Consider the following 7861-nt stretch of genomic DNA (forward strand, 5'->3'; position numbering starts at 1 on the left):
GGCCAGATCAGTAATTTATATGCAAATGTCAAAAGGCTAAAAGGGTTTTTTAAAACAAAGTGTAATCAGCCATCACTGATCCTACACAGATGTTACAGAGCTTTCCTCTGCTTCGGCCGGATGCATGTCCCACCCTTCAGGGGGACGTTCAGAGCGAGGACCCTGTGTTGGTATCCCCCTTGAAGTGCTCCACTCTGCTACCTCTGTTGGCCTTCCACCATGCCTTGAGGGACCTGCCTTTCTCCGCACCCTCTTAGTGTGGCGGGACCCCAATTTTCTCCAGAGAGGAGTGGAAGTGGGGGTAGTCTGCAGTCACCAGATGATAACGACAGATGCTTGCCTCTCAAGTTGGGGGTGGTCTTCGAGGGGAAGGCTGGCTCGTGGTGTCTGGGCGGGCAAGTACCTCGCCTGGCACATAAACAGCCTGGAGTCGAGAGCGGTTCATCTGGCTCTCATTCACTTTCTTCCCTTCTAATTTTTGTCACTGAGAGTGGGCCATGTCCCAGGGGTCCTGAACCTAGCGTCGGACTTTCTGTCGAGACAGGAACTCAGGTCAGGGGAATGAATGCTGAACCACCGCACAGTGGCTCAGATTTGGGAACGATTCAGTGCGGCAGAGGTGGACCTCTTTGCGTCTCAGGAGTCGACCCAATGTTCCCTTTGGTTCTCCCTTTCTCACCCTACCTCTCTAGGGATAGATGCGCTAGCGCACCCCTGGCCGGACATGAAGCTGTATGCTTTCCCTCCGGTCAAGCTCATCCCAGCAGTCTTGTCGAGGGTGAAGACGTGCAGAGTCCGCCTTCTCTTGTAGCCCAGTTCTGGCCTTCCCAGACATGGTTCTCGGAGTTGGTCTCCCTTCTGGAGGGCGATCCGTGGGAGATTCCAATCAGGAGAGACCTGCTGTGTCAGCTACAGGGTAGAATTTGGCACCCACATCCAGAGATCTGGAAGTTGCGGGTATTGCCGATCAGAGGTCGCCCATAGCCTTTGATCTCTCAAAGAGTCTGTGAGACCATTAATAGTGCGCGGTCTGCCTTCACCTGTAGACATTAGAGCTCATTCTACCAGGGGGGTGGCCTCCTCCCAAGCTTTGTTTAGAGGAGTACCCCTAGAGGACATTTGTATGGCGGCAGGTTGGTCCTCTCCCCATACTTTTGTCAGTTCTATAACCTTGATGTGAACACGGCTCCTGGCTCCCAGGTTCTTTCTGTTTGAGCCAGCTGTGTTTTTCTTAGTGTTCTGGTCTGTAATGGGCCAGACCTGGCAGCGCGTTAGCTTGGCGTGTGTGGTATATCGTTCCCATTGCGTAAGCTACGCAGCATTGAGTGAACCTATGGAAGAGAACGTCTCGGGTTACTTACGTAACCCATGTTCTCTGAGTAGGGAACGAGATGCTGAGTCCGCTGCCAAGCTCCTCTTGGTAAGATGGCACAAACGCGGGTCTATGTCAAACACGTATGACGTAGGGGCGGTATCTCACGCCATCAGCCAATGAATTGGCGTGATTCTATAAGGGCTTCAGACAATCGTCACACCTGGGGGTGTTCCCATTGCGTAAGCTACGCAGTGTCTCGTTCCCTACTCAGAGAACATGGGTTACGTAAGTAACCCGAGACGTTCTCTCGATCGTCTCTGAAATGTGTGATTATGGAAGTAAAATGGTTATGAGCACTGTTTCATGTTAACTTTAAAAGCCTCCTGGATCCACTGTCAAATACTTTGAATGTGCATATAACAAGTGATCCCATCCTATTTGTGTGTATGTATTCATCCAATTCTCTTCATCTGAGGTCACTGTCAATGTCCAATGCTGTTGTAGGTAGTAAGACACATACTTTATGCAGCCTTTCATTGCCTTGCATGCTCTATTGTTGTCTTCCTAAATAGCACACCATCAGAATTCCTTTGCATTGTCTTTTTCATTTGTTCATTGTGTTACAGATGAGATAAAGAAAAATATATATATTTTTTTAACTTTAGAATGTTTTCTGTGATCTTACCTTGAGCAAAACTTGGCTGGCAGTGGCAATAGGTTATAAAAGAATATTCTGCTTGTATAATTAAATTTTTTTTAATTAAATTTTATTTACATGTTTTGTCATGTTTGGAGATCATCTGGAGGCCAATTCAAAGTGACAAGTCTGATGATCGCATAGCCACATGTTAACATGCCAGATGTGCAGGTATAGAAAACGGTTTGAGCTCAGGCAGGAGGCCTTAGCCGTGCGTGTTGAAAATGGTCCTGTTCATCACTGATACCAATCTTCCTGTTATCAGGGATATCTCTAATGAGAAGTGTATAAAGCATGATCTCTGCCCCATCCAATGTTCTGTTCCCACCCTCACCATCTGGAAAAGGGCTAAAAAGCCTTCAGGACAAAATATCTAGATTAAGGAACAGTTTCTTCCCACAAGGCGCCAGACTATTCAACTATCTTGCTGGAGAGCACTTCATTTTGTTTGAATTAACTGCTTTGCAGAACCTTGGAAACCTTTTCACATTGCACTTAAAGTCAGCATGAAATGGCTGATCTTAACAATCTTCTTGCTCTCCCTCCCTCTATTTTGACATTTTTAATCAAAACATAACTCGATCTGAGATGACAGACTTCCCTCTGACTTCTCCAATCATTTACTTAAACTCCACCCCTTTTTTACAGACAACTGCAGTCTATCCAATCAACAGCTGATGGACAGAAGCCTTGTGTTTCACTTGGATGTACATCACAATGGAAAAAAGAAATCAATGCAGTGAAGTGCAAAATTCAAAATACAGGTAAAAAAAAAAAAGTTAGTTGACAAAGCAGCATTTCTCATTTTCATTTAGTTTATCTTGAACAAAACTAAAACAGAAATGAAAATGAATGAAATCTATATAGACATTTAAAATAATAAAAATGACAAAAACACATCAAAATTACTAAAACTTTTAAATTAAAATGAAAACTGTAATAATGTTTTTAATGAAAATATTAATAGTCCATGTAGAAGGACTGACAGGGAAGAGAATAAATTGTTGAATAAAGTCATGATTTTTGCTTTCTTTGTGCATAAAATGTATTCATGTAGCTTCATTAAATTAGAGTTGAACCACTGATGTCACATGGACTATTTTAACAATGTCCTTACTACCTTTCTGGGCCTTGAACGTGTCAGTTGTGTTGCTGTCTATGCAGGGTCAGAAATCTCTCAATCTCTCGTATATCTGATAGTAAAATAACCCTGGTCACTTTTTTGTTACATTACGACTTTAAAGCATAGAGTTAAAGAAACATAAATGTTTAATTGATTTCTATTTTTGTTCAGTGGCTGTATAATGTGGTTACCACTGATACCAATGGCATGGTTGGTCCTCCTCCATGTGGAAGGCAAAAGAGAGAGTGTTGCTTGGACTGGCAGAGAATTTCGCTGCGCTAATGATTTGCAGTCATTTCAGTGAAAGGCCAGCTCTATTAGGTTTGGGGCAGGAGGGAAAGGATGTGCACCGCTGCGAGAGGGCAGAGGAGAAAAAAGAGGCAGGGGGTCTCTGCTAGCATTTTCAGTCAGTTGCACTAATGGAACAAGTAAAAGAATAAACACATTCTATTATTTCCCCACCCTGCTGGGCGTTGTGAGGAATACAACAAACAGATGAAAAACAATGTCACTACAGACATCGTTCTTCTGCTTAGAGAGGTATTCAGGACACCTCAAAAACAAATTAATGGATAAATGAACACATCTGCAGTAAATAAATGGATAAATGAATGCATCAGTGGTGTATTGTGTACATCACTGGTTACTCAGGAGTAAATTAAATTTAAGTATCATTTTCATGTCTCAGATAATCCTCCTAAAAATAAACACAAATAGACAATTATTGATACACAATACAATAAGCTACACAGAATGTGGATAGAATTCTTCCAATAATTTGGTTTTGGATAAATTTAATTTAAAGCTGCAGTTCGTAACTTTTGGCGCTGTAGCTGTTTTAATAAACAGAACTGCATGCATCTTGCGGAAGAACACATCCGGAGCTACTTCTCTCTGTTTATGTCTATGATGAATCATGTAGATACTGGGCACTGCAGCAGTACCTACCTGAACCAGTCTAAAATAGTCTGAATATAAACATTTATTATAGGTTTACCGTGATTCAGGACAAGCCAAAAACACAGTTTACAACTTTATTCAACAATTCGTCTTCTCCGCATCACCCTATAGCTCCATTTTGGAGAGTATAACATGCGTAAACAAGGTATGTTGTTCTGTGTCAGCAGCACCGTACGCGAATACGCTGTTTATGTTGTTTATGCTTTGATCTGAACGTAAACAACATATCCGGGTACATGTTGCATTATGTTGTTTTCGTATGTGATAATCTCCATAATGGCACTATAGGGTGACGCGGAGGAGACAAATTGTTCAATAAAGTCATTATTTTTGTTTTCTTTGCGCAAAAAAAGTATTCTTGTAACTTGGTCAAATTACGGTTAAACCACTGATGTCACATGGATTATTTTAACGATCTCCTTGCTACCTTTCTGTGCCTTGATCGTGTAAGGACCCTTGCTGTCTATGGGAGGGTCAGAGAGCTCTCAGATTCCATCAAAAATATCTTAATTTGTGTTCCGAAGATGAACAAAGGTCTTAAGGGTTTGGAACGATATGAGGGTGAGTAATTAATGACACAATTTTCATTTTTGGGTGAACTATCCTGTAATGACCTTCCCCTTTAACTCGCTTTGTTTTGTGTCACCACTAGAGGGAGTAATAAATGTATAGGATATAAGTGAAACGAAGTAGAGCAAGATCAATCCACATTTGTTCACAAGCTAACAGGCATAGCTCGGGATAATGATTCGTGGTTTCAGCTAGTATCCCTTCGGCAAGCAAAGCCAGGTTGTTGTTGTTTTTTTTTTCTCATGTATTTCCTTGGTACGATATTGTTGATTAATTTGAATATGTTTAGTCAATGCAGTGAATGCTTGTTTATTTTCTTTTGTTTATGTTTGTTTCTTTATTTGTTTTCTTTATAGTTTACGGTGCTGTGATCTGATTGTTATGGTGCTATGAAGTCAATCAATGGTTGTGATGCAATGACACAAAGAATTGAGACGAAGAATACTTCAAATGAAGTTTATTGCATCTGAGTAAAATAAATCGAAGGCACCAGTCAGAAACTCTCTGCCTCATTTGTTAGAAGCTGAAGGGCTGCTACATATCCCCTTTAACTATTAACTATGAATTTGCCTCAAACTCCTAAATACTGGCACAACAGGTAGTTGTTAAATTTAGGAATTGGGTAGGATTAGGGATAGAATATGGTCATGCAGAATAAGTGCTTTATAAGTAAGGAGTTAATTGGTTAGCTGACATTCAGGAGCAGGGCCACGCCCCAAACGATCACCTGACTTCTCGAAACCTCCATATATCAGGCTGCCTCATACGTACTGTTTGTCTCTTTCTCTCGAACCCACCCTTCCCTCCCTTTCTCATCCATTCAGCCAACCTTATCCCACATTCTCTTCTTTCAGGTTGTATCGGGGGTCCTAATTGTCCGGCCTAAATATATGATCGAGACGGCACCCCCACTCTGAGTCTCTCTGAGCCATCAATTCTAGATGCCCTGATCAACCTGACCATCATCCCATTCCCTCTACCCCTTCATCCTGCTCTACTCTTCCCCAACACTCTGTTCAACTAACTATTTCATAGCTTGTTTGTGGCGTGGTCCTAGTTAGTGAAGGGCTGCACGATTAATCGAACACGATCACATCCCGTCAGTAAAGCCGGTTCTGTGATTAGAAGTAAATCTCCATCACCTGCTTTGAGATGGAGCAGCATTTACTACACAGAGTCGTAGTTCTCTGACAAGCTACGAAAAAAAAGGAAAATGATATCTTCGTACGATTATGAAATCTTTCGCGATAATGACAGCTGTTTGCGTAGCTTCTCAGTGAAATACGGCTCTGTGTACTAAATGCTGCTCTATCTGAAAGCACATGAAAATACCACATTTAATAACATGCTTTTACTCCAAACTCCAAATATTCTAAGCAGTGATAAAGGCTGTGTTGATTAGGGTTGGGTTTCGTTTGAATTTTATCGATTCCTAGTTTCGATTCCAATAAGATAAAAAAATCCAATATAAAAAAAATTAAATCAACCATTTAGATGTACAACATTTATTCTGTCTTTTGAGCAAAAATCGGCAGCCTACAGGACACTGCAAGAGGAACTTTGCCTATGCTTTTAACAAAATTACCACAGCAAAAACAACTAGATTAATATAAATTTCAAATATTAAAGTGTTAAAGAAAAGTAAACAGTCAGTAATAAAATAGGAACAAACAAATCAATTAATTAAAATAAATACAACTGAACCATATTTCAGATACAGAAACTGTAATTAAAAGTTTAAAACACTGCATAGTTTTCTTTTCATAAATATATAGATTAATTAAAGTTATTAAATATATTCAGTCAAGATCAGTGAATGATTTTCTTTTTTTCTTTGATAAACATTAATGACAGGCAGCGCTTTTATTAGGCTGCTGTCTCTTTAAAACGAACGCACGCAGATCTAAAATACTGTACACGTGCGTTTTCTTTCTCATCTGTTTATGTTTGCTTAAGACAAAACGACTCTTTATGATGATATACTGACACAGTTTTCTGCATACTGGTCGATAAATATGAAAAGTTAGTTCTGGCCCGTAACAACCTTTTCTACAGTGGAAATGCACGGAACGGTTGGAGAACAGACACAAACCTGCTCAAAGGCTGTTTCTCATTACCAAATATGCAAAGTTCGGACTTAGCAAGTTCGACTCGGGGGGGGGGCGGCGGACTCGAGGACGGGAGGACACAAGTCCGGTAATTCTGCAAATGGAACAGCAGCGTACTTGATAAGGTCAGTCAGCTCGCCTATGCTATCTACACTGTATTACAATACGACAAATAGGATATCAAAGACCACTGCCTCTTTTTGTTTTCATGTAATCATATTAATAGCCGCAAAAATGTAGTTCAGGGAACGCATATTACAGTGAAACGAAATATTATATCAAACAGCGTTGCCTCTGTTTCATTTAAAATATTAATAGCCACAAAAATGTGGTTCATGCAAGGCATACACGCGTTATAATAAAACCAAATGATATCAAACACCACTGCCTTTTCGTTTTCTTCAAAATGTAAACACAACCCTCTTTTCATTTTCATTTAAAAATATAAAACATTAATATGTGGTTTAAGTAATATGTGCACACATACTCCGATTCACTATGTATAATAAAATGAAATATGACAAGCACAAATCTGCCTTTTTTGTTAAATGTCAGTTTTAATGAACCATAATAGCCATCATAAAAGTGTAGACTTACAGTATGTAATGGGAAATAAGACAAAAGCAGTCAGGTTAACAAAGTAAGCGCTGTTTTGTTAACTTTGTGCTAAGAAATGAGACCAAAGATTGCCTGTTATATATACCCAAAATGAATTTTACAAACTTATCTATAATGACTGGATCGCTTGTTGCGTTCTAAACTGCCGACAGGCAGTGAGCCACCGGAAGTGTTCGATCCGCCATCTTACTATTCCCTACCAGCAGAGAGTACCATTGATTCACATGCAAACCGATGACCTAAAATCACCTGATTTGAAGCGAATCAGTCAAACAGGATTAGTTTTTATGTGATGTGTATGTAAATTAATTTTTACTTCAGATGTTATCTGCAATATGGTCTTTTTGGGCAGGATAAGCAATATATTTAAATTGTTTAGGTGGGTGTGTCTGCTGCAGGTAATGTTAACTGATCCAACACAAAATATAGCCTATTTCTATATGTACGTAATTATTCAGGAATCATTAAAC

Source organism: Onychostoma macrolepis, chromosome 19, assembly GCF_012432095.1.
Source record: "Onychostoma macrolepis isolate SWU-2019 chromosome 19, ASM1243209v1, whole genome shotgun sequence".
NCBI lineage: Eukaryota > Metazoa > Chordata > Actinopteri > Cypriniformes > Cyprinidae > Onychostoma > Onychostoma macrolepis.